General features: G+C 44.2%; 1 pseudogene; it reads right to left on the reverse strand.

The window, feature by feature from the left end:
• Window positions 1-11,556: 11,556 nt before the first annotated feature.
• On the reverse strand, window positions 11,557-11,635 carry LOC123950116 (annotated as a pseudogene).
• Between the last annotated feature and the right edge of the window lie 1,020 nt (window positions 11,636-12,655).

The following is a 12,655-nucleotide window of genomic DNA, read 5'->3' on the forward strand; positions in this document are numbered from 1 at the left end:
TCAAAACAATGCAGCAGTGGGTCTGAGGCCTCTGGTCCATGGGTGCCTCTGGGAGGCACAGATATGCACACACCCAGCAATGACTTGTGTTCAAGCACAGAACAGATGTGATCAACTATCCTGCCTTTATAACACGTTTGGCATTGTAGAATTTTATTTAGCTTTGCCTTGAATGAAATAAAAATTATGTTTAATAGAAATGGCTTGGGGTTTCCATCTTTGACTTATTGAGAGTTGGGTTCTGGTTTTATTGCTTGCCAGCTGTAACTGGGACAAGTTCTTTTACTTCCCTGAGCCCCAGTCTCCATGTCTAAAATATTACCTGCCTAGGTAGGATCACACATGGAAAATGTCGAAGAATGTGTGGCCTGTTCCCAGGCATTCAAGTTATATTAGTGCTGATTCCTTCTCTGGAGAAGTTGGAAAGCCAACCTTTTAATACTGGCGTCATTGGCAGGCCTCCCTGGACTGCTGACCTTGGTAATGATCCCAGTACCACTAAATGCCATTGCATCCCCTTCCCTGGGCCCCCTGCCCCAGGATAACATCTGGAAACAGCTGAAATCGGCTTCAAATGAACAAGGACAGCCTTGGAGAGGAAGAGCACTGGCCAAATACTGCCTAGTGACATGAGCTCCCTGGGCTTTGCTTGGCTGGTCCCTCCAGCAGGCTGTTCCAGGGCACAGGCTATATGGTGGTGGGGGAGGAAAGGAGTTTTGGCTTATTATACCTCAGGAACGACCCTACCCATGCCCACTTCATATCATCGATCTCAAATGAGCATGGATTACTCAGGCACTCCTGCCTTCAGAAGAGTTTCTGGAATTGGGGATATGTACGAACGTCTTCAGGCCAGCAAGAGTGGAGTCTACTATGCCTGCCTATTTCCTCTCACACCTGAAACCGTTTGATCAGCAAATCTCAATCAGTTCTATGTTCCAAACAGGTCCTGAACTCAGTCACCTGTGAGGCCGTCATTGGTGCGATCTGGAAGCCGGCCCATGCGCTCTCACCCGGATTCCCTCTGCACCTTCCCTCCCTGCTCTGCCTACTTCTGCCCAAGCCCGTCCTCAGTCTGGTCTCTTTGAGTGGTCCCTTCAAAACAAAACCAGATGATGTCATCTGTGCTTCCAGACAAGACAGAGACTTGGGGACCGTGTACCTCTGAACCTCAAACACCTACGGAAGTGGAAAGACTAGACGATATGGTGGCTTTCAGATGTAGGACCCCAGGGGTGGGAGGACGGTGATTCCTGAAAGGGACAGACAAGTGAGGTAGGCCTCCTCGGTAGGCCGAATTCTCGGTAGGCCGAATTCACAGCCTGAAGAGGATTTCCAGGCCGTGGTGCGGGGAGCGGACCCGGCTACGGCCGGCGACTCTCTGAGTTGATGAGAAACTGGAAGGTGAAGGCAATTAGCATTCCCAGGGCCTGACGCCTGCCCAGGGTCCTCGCGAGTTTTCAGCCGACGCCGATAGTACGTGTGGGAGGAGACCACGTGACGCCGGAAGTGCCGCCGGAAGAGCATGGGGGGGTGGATCCGAGGGCTGACGGGGCCGTTTTTTGCCTAGGGCTGATCTCGCCGCCCTCTTGAGGCAGCTCACGTTGAACACCCTGCCCGTGGCAACGAATGAGACAAAGTTGGTGGCGGTGTCCCTACTCCGGGCCTGGTGTGAGCGCCGGGGACTGGTCTGGCCGCCCCTCTCTGGCGGCTCTTCTTCAGCCTCGGGTGGTTTCCTCACGCACGTGCCTCTGGGAGCAGGCAAGAAGCTGGGGGTTCCCTCTGCGGGTCCCCCGAATTCTCCCTGTGAAGCTCGCTGTGCCCCGGGACTTGGAAGGTGAGCCCTCCCGGCCTTGTGGTCCCGTCTCTGGTGTTGCCAGCCTCTCTGTCCCGTCCTGTCACAGATGTGGGGCGCGTGGCTTGTTTGTCTGCCCTCAGATCACTCCCCCGGGCTGCCTCGTGTCCTGGGCCCGAAAGCCCTTCTGTCCCCAGTTTTTGAGTTGTTTCAGATGGGAGAGTGAATTTACTCTCCATCTTTGCCAGGAGAGATTGATGAAACTTCCAGTCGCGTAGAAACCTGGACACACGTGTTGGTAGAAGCTTCGTTAGTCACTGCCGAGAAAGGAGACACCGTGCTTGTCCCTGAGCTGGTGAATGGCCGGACCGTCCGTCCTGTGGCTTACCCCTCGGTAGTAAAGAGCTCTGTGTGCCCATATGGATGCATGATGCTGAGTGAAAGAAGGCGGACTGGAGCAAGTACCTACTGTATTGTCCCACTTCTGTGCCGTCCTGGGAAAGGCAGCGCTGTAGGGACGGAAAACAGATGAGTGGTTGATGGGGGCTGGAGGGGGCATGGGGAAGGCTCTAAAGGGCAAGAGAGGCTTTGGACGGTGATGGAGCTGTGGTTGCTTGCTTGTCCATGGTTGTCAAAATTGGTAGAACTCTACACTAAAGTTGATGAATTTTATTGTACATAAAGGATGTCTTAAAAAATTACAGAAAATTAGATGGTACTCTTTTTGGTCAGAACCTTCCAGTTTGTCTTACTCATTCCTCATAATAGCCCAGAAGACCCTATTGTTCTGCTCCCGTTGCCCCCCCTCCCTTTTTTCCCCCTCAAGATTTTACTTATTTATTTATTTATTTTAAAGATTTTATTTATTTATTTGACAGACAGATCACAAGTAGGCAGAGAGGCAGGCAGAGTGGGGGTAAGGAGGAAGCAGGTTCCCCGCTGAGCAGAGAGCCCAATGCAGGGCTCCATCCCAGGACCCTGAGATCATGACCTGAGCTGAAGGCAGAGGCTTTAATCCTCTGAACCACCCAGGCGCCCCAAGATTTTACTTATTTATTTGAAAGACTGAGCAGGGCAGGTTGGGGTGGCAGAGGGAGAAACAGACTCCCTGCTGAGTGGGGAGCCCAGTGTGGGGTCGGATTCCAGGACCCTGGGACAATGACCTGAGTGGAAGGCAGATGCCTAACAGACTGCAGCACTCAGGCACTCCCCTGTTGTCCCTTTGATATCTTCTTTTTTCTGCTGACTCATAGTCTGGTTGTTCTCCTTGCCGAGGCTCAAAACAATCAGGGGCGTCTGGGTGGCTGGGGCACCTGAGTGGCTCAGTGGGTTAAGCTTCTGCCTTTGGCTCAGATCATGATCTAAGGGTCCTGGGATCAAGCTCCACATCAGGCTTTCTGCTCAGCAGGGATCTTGCTTCCCCACCTCTCTCTCTGCCTGCCTCTCTGCTTACTTGTGATCTCTCTCTTTATCAAATAAATAAATAAAATCTTAAAAAAAACACAACACCAATCAGCCTCCTTTGGTCTCAGGACCTTTGCACATGCTCTCCCACCCCTCACAGGTGTCATTCTTCTAACCATGTCTCTGGTCAAATGTCATCTCTTCAGAGATTTCCCTGGCTATCATATCTATAATAACATCTCCCACCAGTGGAGATACTTTTTCTTTATCCTGCTTTATTTCAAAGCATTTATCTCTAGCAGACCTATATATGTTTACTTGTTTATTGTGTATCTAGGATATAAATTTCATGGGAATAAGGGCTAGGTCTATTCTCTGGGGAAATCTAGATCCCACACCCTTCTCCCCCACCCCTTTCCTTGAAAGGTTGGGATATATAGAGGCCCCGGGTCTCTAAGGATGTACTAGTCCTGTCCAGAGGGTGGGCAGCCCCCTGGAACCAGAGTGAACTTTGAGGTCAGTCGTCTGAGTGCTTGACAAGGCAGAGCACCTTGTAGATAGCTTCAGGTGGAGCATGGGAGGGGCAGGAGTTCAGGGCCATGTGTGTGGTTTGCACACCAGCAGCATGAGCAGCACCAGTCAGCTTCTTAGGAAGAATTTCAGGCCCCACCTCCAATCTACTGAAGCAGAATTTGCTCTCTAGCAAGTTTCCCAGGTGATTTTTGTGTACATCCCACAAGTACTGGTCTCAAACTACAGGCAGGTGCGGGTCCCTGGCCTGAACCTGGTTTTCATCCTGGCACTGCTTGCCCATTAGAAAAGCAAAGCTTTGTTCTGCCCATTGTTCTCCCTCATCTTTAGCCTGAACCAGGTAGTGTGGAGGCTGCTGGGAGCAATCAGGAGAACCCCCAACCCTGTACAGTAATGATGCGGGCTAACACAGATCGAATCCCTAGGGTCCCAAGTCACCTTCCTGCAACATATCCAAGTCTCATTCTATTCCTGGAAGGCAAATATAATTGTCCCCATTTTACCTGAGACAAAAGCAAAGCACTGAGAAGTTAAAAAACAAAAAACCTGAAAAAGATCCCAGAGATATAACTCTTAGGTAGCAGAGCTAGAATTTAAACCCTGTGCATTTTGTGAAACAAGTGGACAACCGTTTATGGATGTTTGTAAATATTAATATGCCAGTCACTACCATACCATGCGGGCTTGCTGGCTGGGCCCTTCTCTGAGTCCTTTACTTGTATTCAGCCATTTAACCCTCAGGGCACCCCGTGAAGGAAGACCTGCTATTGTTAGTCCCATTTTACAGATGAGGAAATGGAGACCAAGAGATGTTCTGTATTTGTAAAGAGTCTGGAAAGATACATATTCAGCTGAGATCAGTGGTTGCCTCTGAGGAGGGAGGTCGGGGATTGAAGGGAGAACTTTGACTCTTTAAATCTTCAGCATTGTTTAGAACTCGGTAATCCATTCACAATAAATACACACTCCGAGTTTTAAGTCAAGGAGTGCCTGCCTCTAAAGCCCAGATCTTTGCTACCAAGCTGTCTTGGTCTTGTCCTTTCTGCTTCCTGTTCTGTCTCCGAGGACCACGGGACTTCTCCCTGCCCTGCCTTTGTTCCAGCTGATCCCTCCCCCGCCCCCCAGCTGGATTTGCCTTATTCGGCTGCTAGTTCCATTTCAGATGCCTCTTTCCATAGCATTTACACACACCTGGGTTACAGTGCTCCCCACATCATGTTAAAGTTCTCCTCTGAGCTGCCCCACTGCCTTGATGCGCTGGGCTGCACCTCCCTCTCCCAGCCCCTCTCCTGGTACTCGGCCCAGGTGCACACTCAGGGCCCAGTCACACTCCCTGGGATGGCTTGCTTTCACAGGAGGGCTCTCATTCAGCTGCGAGAGTCAGGCCCCTGCTCTGGCTTTGGGCTCATCTCTCTGGGGTACAGCTGCCTTCCTTCCTTGCAGAAGAGGAAAGAATCGTCTCTACCCAGCCTCTTCTCTACACCCTCTCTTCCAGAGATGAGGAGGTTCTGCTGTGAGAATCTGTGTTAGCCATGGTATAATTTCTGGCTCCCTCTTGCCCTGCCAATGCAATCACTTAGGCTCTAACTGTGCAATGCAAAAGTAGGCCTGTCTCTGCACATGCTGAGGTTAGCTGCTGAATGTCACCCTAGAACATTCTATGAATATATACAGATATATAGCTATATCTTTCTGTATGGTTATATTTTTCATTAATATTCTATTTTAAGTAAACTTTGTAATTTCCTCTGACCTACGGATTATTTAGATGTCTTTTATATTTGTATTTTTTTTATTTTTTGTAAAAGGTTTTATTTATTCATTTAACAGAGAGGAAGAGTACAAGCAGGGAGAGCAGCAGGCAGAGTGGGAGGGAGAAGCAGGCTTTCTGCTGAGCCAGAAGCTGGATGTGGGACTTGATCCCAAGACTCTGGGATCACAACCTGAGCTGAAGGCAGCTGCTTAACGAACTGAGCCACCCAGGTGTCCCTACATTTGTATTTTATATTTTATTTTTATTTTTAAAAGATTTTGAGAGCATGCATGCAAGCATGCACACGTGTTTGAGAGCCAGCATGGTGGGGGGTGGGGAGGAGCAGAGGCAGAGGGAGAAGCAGACTTCCCCCTGAGTGGGGAGTCTGATGCGGTGCTCAATCCCAGGACCTGAGATCAGTATCTGAGCTGAAGTCAGACACTTAACCAACTGAACCACCCATGTGTCCCTATTTTATATTTAAAAAATTGTTGTTTACTATTGCCTTTAATAGCATTACAGTCAGAGCGCTGAATCTTAGCCTAGGTTTCTTAGAAAACTTGTCTAAATTAAAAGTACAACTTAACACTTTTTCATGTGGTTCTATTGCAGGGAAGCAGGAGACAGGGGAAAGGGCTGTGAGGCAGGGAGAGGGAGAAAGCCAGCACAAGGTGCGGGACTCCTGAGCTGACCACAGCTCCATCAGCTGAATCACAGGACCGTCCCTGGGGAACTAGGGCTTCTCTGAATAGTTCCATCCTGGGAAGAAGGATGAGTAATTTATCTGCCGGCTCCGTCCCGTCTCCTGTCTTCCATTATTCAACGTTTGTCCTATAGATAATAATTTTCATGTTAGGTTACTCAGCCTTTCCAGGCAGCCCAGGGGAAGCCAGAGTTCTGTCGGGGTAATCTGCTGGCTCTGGGTGCTGGGGCTACTGTGGCTCCCACCGTGGTAGGCATGATGAAGACCACCCAAGCCAGAGCCTGGCTCTGGCTCCAAGTGGGGGGTGGGGTGGGACTGGTGTGTTAGAAATGATGGCAGTTACCGGGGCTTTAGAACCACGGAAATGAAAGGGGCCAGAGCTGGGTTCATGTAAGACAGGAAGCCGGGCTTAGAGGTGGGAGTTTGGGGGATGTAGGCAAGGCTGGGTTAGAGATTGATGGGAGCACAAAAGTGGGTCTGATGGGTGCCCATATTACTTTTGAAATGTGTTGAGACTTTCTTTATGGTCTTACGTAGTTGGCTTTTTACAGATGTGCTTGAGAAGGATATTCATCTTCTAAGTGTTGAGTGCAAGATTCTATACCTGTTTGTTAAGCATGCTAATCATATTATTAAATCTTCTCTACTTTACTGATATTTTACCTGCTTGACATAAATCAGTACGTGAGAGAAGTATGCTGCAGTCTTCCTCTGTGATGGTGGTTTTATCAGCTTCTACTTGTAGTTCTGTTAGTTTTTAGGGCTATTTTATATTCTGTTCATATATTCTGTTCATAAGGTTTTTCTTATATGAAAAACCTATTTACTGAGAAACATTTCATTTTTTTAAAAAAGATTTTATCTATTTATTTGACAGAGATCACAAGTAGGCAGAGAGGCAGGCAGAGAGAGGGGGAAGCAGGCTCTCTGCTGAGCAGAGAGCCTGATGTGGGGCTCGATCCCAGGACCCTGAGATCGTGACCCGAGAGCCGAAGGCAGAAGCTTGACCCAGTGAGCCACTCAGGCACCCCCAAGAAACATTTCAAATATACAGAAAAGTAGAAAGAATAGTAAACATCACTTCAATTTCTCGCTTGACATTTTGTCATATCTGCTTCAACTGTTGTGTTTTTCCTGAAGTAAATTACACCTTCATGTCATTTTATCCCAAATATTTCTGCATGCATGTCTATAATTAAGGATATTTTTATAAAGTATGATATCATTGTCACACATAATGAACAAGTTCTTACTATCACTTAATCCTCATATCCTATTCACATTTCCCCAGTTGCGTCTTTGCCCAGATGTCTTTCGCTGTTAATTTGTTGACTTCAAGACACAATCAAGGAGCTCATATTTGGTTGTTATGCCTCTTAAGAGCCTTTCATGACATTGACTTATGGCAGAGATTGGGTCACCTATGTGGTTGAATGTCCCACCTTCTGGATTTATCTGTTAATTTCCAAGTGGTGTCATTTAATTCATTCCTCTAACTTATATATTTCCTATAAGCTGGAAATTAGATGTAGAGGTGTAGAATAAGCATTTTTGATAAGGGGTCTTGAGGTGGTGCAACCTGAGGCATTCTTCATATTCACATCGGGAGGCAGGCAGTGTCTTGTCATTCCACTGTTGGTGGGCAGGGTGATGTCAGCCTGATTCCTTGATTTTAACATTAGAGTTTCCTCTTGACATTAGCAAGAAATCTGTGGGGTGATATTTGGGCATTAAGGAACCAGTTCTCCATAAACCTTTCACTTAATGCTTTTCACCTCCATTGATGATTCTTGCCTGAATCCATTATTTCTTTTTTTAAAAATTTTTATTTAATTTTAATTTTAAAATTTTTATTAACATATAATGTATTATTTGTTTCAGGGATATGGGTCTGTGATTCCTCAGTCTTACACAATTCACAGCACTCACCATGGCACATACCCTCCCCAATGCCCATCACCCAGCCACTCCATCACTCCCACCAGCCTCTCCTCCAGCAACCCTCAGTTTATATATATATATATATATGAATGGGTATATATGGATATATATCCATATGGATAAAGAAGATGTGATATATATATATACCATATATATATATTCCACATATATATTTCCATAGTTTGGGTATTGTGGACATTGCTGCTATAAACATTGGGGTGCACTGCCCCTTTAGATCACTACATTTGTATCTTTAGGGTAAATACCCAGTAGTGCACTTGCTGGGTTGTAGGGTAGCTCTATTTTCAACTTTTTGAGGAACCTCCCTACTGTTTTCCACAGTGGCTGCACCAGCTTGCATTCCCACTAACGGTGTAGGAGGGTTCCCCTTTCTCCGCATCCTTGCCAATGCCTGTCGTTTCCTGACTGGTTAATTTTAGCCATTCTGACTGGTGTGAGGTGGTATCTCATTGTCGTTTTGATTTGTATTTCCCTGGTGCCAAGTGATGTTGAACACTTTTCCATGTGTGTGTTGGCCATTTGGATGTCTTCTTTGCAGAAATGTTTGTTCATGTCTTCTGCTGATTTCTTTAGTGGTTTATTTGTTCTTTGGGTGTTGAGTTTATAAGTTCTTTATAGATTTTGGATACTAGCCCTTTATCTGATATGTCATTTGCAAATATCTTCTCCCCTTCTGTCGGTTGTCTTTTGGTTTTGTTGACTGTTTCCTTTGCTGTGCAAAAGCTTTTGATCTTGATGAAGTCCCAGTAGTTCATTTTTACCCTTGCTTCCCTTGCCTTTGGTGATGTTCCTAGGAAGAAGTTGCTGTGGCTGAAGTCAAAGAGGTTGCTGCCTTTGTTTCCCTCAAGGATTTGGATGGATTCCTGTCCCACATTGAGGTCGTTCATCCATTTTGAGTCTATTTTTGTGTGTGGTGTAAGGAAATGGTCCAGTTTCATTCTTCTGCATGTTGCTGTCCAATCTTCCCAGCACCATTTGTTGAAGAGACCGTCATTTTTCCATTGGACATTCTTTCCTGCTTTGTCGAAGTTTAGTTGACCATAGAGTTGAGGATCCATTTCTGGGCTCTCTATTCTGTTCCATTGATCTGTGTGTCTGTTTTTGTGTCAGTACCATACTGTCTTGGTGATGACAGCTTTGTAATAGAGCTTGAAGTCTGGAATAGTGATGCTGCCAGCTTTGGTTTTCTTTTTCAACATTCCTGTGCTATTCGGGGTCTTTTCTGGTTCCATATAAATTTTAGGATTATTTGTTCCATTTCTTTGAAAAAAGTTGATGGTATTTTGATAGAGATTGTTTTAAATGTGCATATTGCTCTAGGTAGCATAGACATTTTCACAATATTTGTTCTTCCAGTCCATGAACGTGGAACGTTTTTCCATTTTTTTGTGTTTTCCTCAATTTCTTTTTTTTTTTTTAAGATTTCATTTGACAGAGAGGGATAGATCACAAGTAGGCAGAGAGGCAGGCAGAGAGAGAAAGGGAGGGAAGCAGGCTCCCTGCTGAGCAAAGAGCCCGATGCAAGGCTCGATCCCAGGACCCTGGGACCATGACCTGAGCCGAAGGCAGAGGCTTAACCCACTGAGCCACCCAGGTGCCCCAAAGACATTTTCTTTTCTTTTCTTTCTTTCTTTCTTTCTTTTTTTTTTTTAAAGATTTTATTTATTTATTTGATAGAGAGACAGATCACAAGTAGGCAGAGAGGCAGGCAGAGAGAGAGAGGGAAGCAGGCTCCCTGCTGAGCAGAGAGCCCGATGCGGGGCTTGATCCCAGGGTCCTGGGACCATGACCTGAGTTGAAGGCAGAGGCTTTAACCCACTGAGCCACCCAGGCACCCTTCCTCAATTTCTTTCATGAGTGTTCTACAATTTTCTGAGTACAGATCCTTTGGTTCTTTGGTTAGATTTATTCCTAGGTATCTTACGGCTTGGGGGGCTATTGTAAATGGGATCGACTCCTTAATTTCTCTTTCTTCTGCCTTGTTGTTGGTGTATAGAAATGCAACTGATTTCTGTGCATTGATTTTTATATCCTGACACTTTACTGAATTCCTATATGAGTTCTAGCAGTTCTGGAGTGGAGTCTTTTGGGTTTTCTACATAAAGTATCATATCATCTGCAAAAAGTGAGAACTTAACTTCTTCTTTGCTGATTTGGATGCCTTTGATTTCTTTTTGTTGTCTGATTGCTGAGGCTGGGACTTCTAGTACTATGTTGAATAGCAGTGGTGATAGTGGACATCCCTGCCTTGTTCCTGACCTTAGGGGAAAACCTCTCAGTTTTTCCCCGTTGAGAATGATGTTCATTGTGGGTTTTTCATAGATGGCTTTGATGATATTGAGGTATGTATCCTCTATCCCTACACTGTGAAGAGTTTTGATCAAGAAAGGATGCTGTACTTTGTCAAATGCTTTTTCTGCATCTATTTAAAGTATCATATGGTTTTTGTTCTTTCTTTTATTAATGTATTGTATTACATTGATTTGATACATAGATGATGAACATTGATACATAGATGTTGAATCAACCTTGCAGCCCAGGAATAAATCCCACTTGGTTGTGGTGAATAATCCTTTTAATGTACTGTTGGATCCTATTGGCTAGTATTTGGTGAGAATTTTTGCATCCATATTCATCAGGGATATTGGACTGTAATTCTCCTTTTTGATGGGGTCTTTGGTTTTGATGCTGGCCTCATATAATAAGCTTGGAAGTTTTCCTTCCTTTTTAATTTTTGGAACAGTTTCAGGAGAATAGGTATTAATTCTTCTTTAAATGTTTGGTAGAATTCCCCTGGGAAGCCATCTGGCCCTGGGCTCTTTGTTGGGAGGTTTTTGATTACTGCTTCAATTTCCTTACTGGTTATGGGTCTGTTCAGGTTTTCTGTTTCTTCCTGGTTCAATTTTGGTAGTTTATCCCTCTCTAGGAATGCATCCATTTCTTCCAGATTATCTAATTTGCTGGAGTATAGTTGCTCATAATATGTTTTTATAATTGTTTGTATTTCTTTGGTGTTGGTTGTGATCTCTCCTGTCTCTGAATCTATTATTTCAATAGAAGTTGCAAATTTTCTGTCATTCACTGATCTTGATTAGATCTTGATTAGCTACATTTTTTGTGTGTGTAAAGAAGAGCTTCCCCTCACCACCTCAAGCCACCTTTTTACCTGGAGGTAGAGTTCTATGGTGAAGGAGAATGATGCTTCCCCCCAGCCCCCTTTGAATGCTATTTCAGAATAAGGTCTTGGTTTGACAGCCAACTCCATTGGTGACAAAGGGATTGTATTTTTTTCCTTTCTTTTTTTCTTTTTGTTTATAGGTCTTAACTACTCTATTGTCCTGGTGAAGTGATCCTTTTGTGACTATCTATTGACTCTCTTTATCCTAAAATCAGTTTTGTCTTTTTGTCCTAAATCGCTATTTTCAATTAGCAATAATTGCGCCTCGGATAAACCTCATTGGCTACGATACTGCCACTGTGCAAAGCTCCTAAATCGCTATTTTAAAAAAATATTATATAGCTTTTCCAGCTTAAATTTGGTAAAGTACTTGTGTTCTAGATCTTTTTCATTTTTTTAAAAATTTGTAATGGTTCCATAACCTAATGTTTAGGGTTTGTCTTTTATAAATAACACGTAGCTTGATTTTACATTTTTATCCAACTTGATTAACTCTATATATTAGTTGGTGAGTTTAACATTTATTATGATTATTGATAACTCTTATTTTTGCCATCTTTGTAGATTTTTTTCCATTTTTCTGTGCTTTCTCTTTTTCAGTCTCCTCCTTCTCCCTGTGAGATTGTGTTATTTTCTGTTTGCTTTTCCTTAGTGTATTTCTTGTTTTTATTATCTTGGGAGCTAAACACTCTATTTCCGTTAGAAATGGAAATGGGTGGTTACTCTTCTGACCACTTAAAATATAGTACATACACTTTCTGTAACCTAGCTTTATTCAATATTTAAACTTCTTGAACAATTTCAGAACTTTTAGACTATTTTAACTCCAACCATCCCCTCCTGACTTACATGGTATTGTTATCCTGTATTTTAGTTAGGTTTTAAAAAATGAACCCACAAAATAGATGCTATTTTACATAGACAAAGTTCGTTTAAATTTATGTACTTTTTACCAGTTGCTTTCCTATGTCTTCTTGCACCTCTATTCTTACTATGAGCATCGTTTTTCTTCTTTCTAAAGTACATATTTGAATTTACCTGAAGGATACAAAAATACGAATTAGAAAGGATACATGCACCCTGAGGTTTATAGCAGCATTATCTACAATAGCCAGCTTATGGAAACAGACCAAGTGTCCATTGATAAAGAAGATGTGTGTGTGTGTGTGTGTGTGTGTGTGTGTGTGTGTGTGTAATGGACTATTACTCAGCAATGAAAAATAATGAAATCCTGTCATTTGCCATGACATGGATGGAGGTAGAGAGTATTATGCTAAGTGAAGTAAGCTAGAGAAAGACAGATACTGTATGCTTTCACTCATATGTGGA

The sequence above is a fragment of the Meles meles genome, chromosome 8 (genome assembly GCF_922984935.1).
Source record: "Meles meles chromosome 8, mMelMel3.1 paternal haplotype, whole genome shotgun sequence".
NCBI classification, from domain to species: Eukaryota; Metazoa; Chordata; class Mammalia; order Carnivora; family Mustelidae; genus Meles; species Meles meles.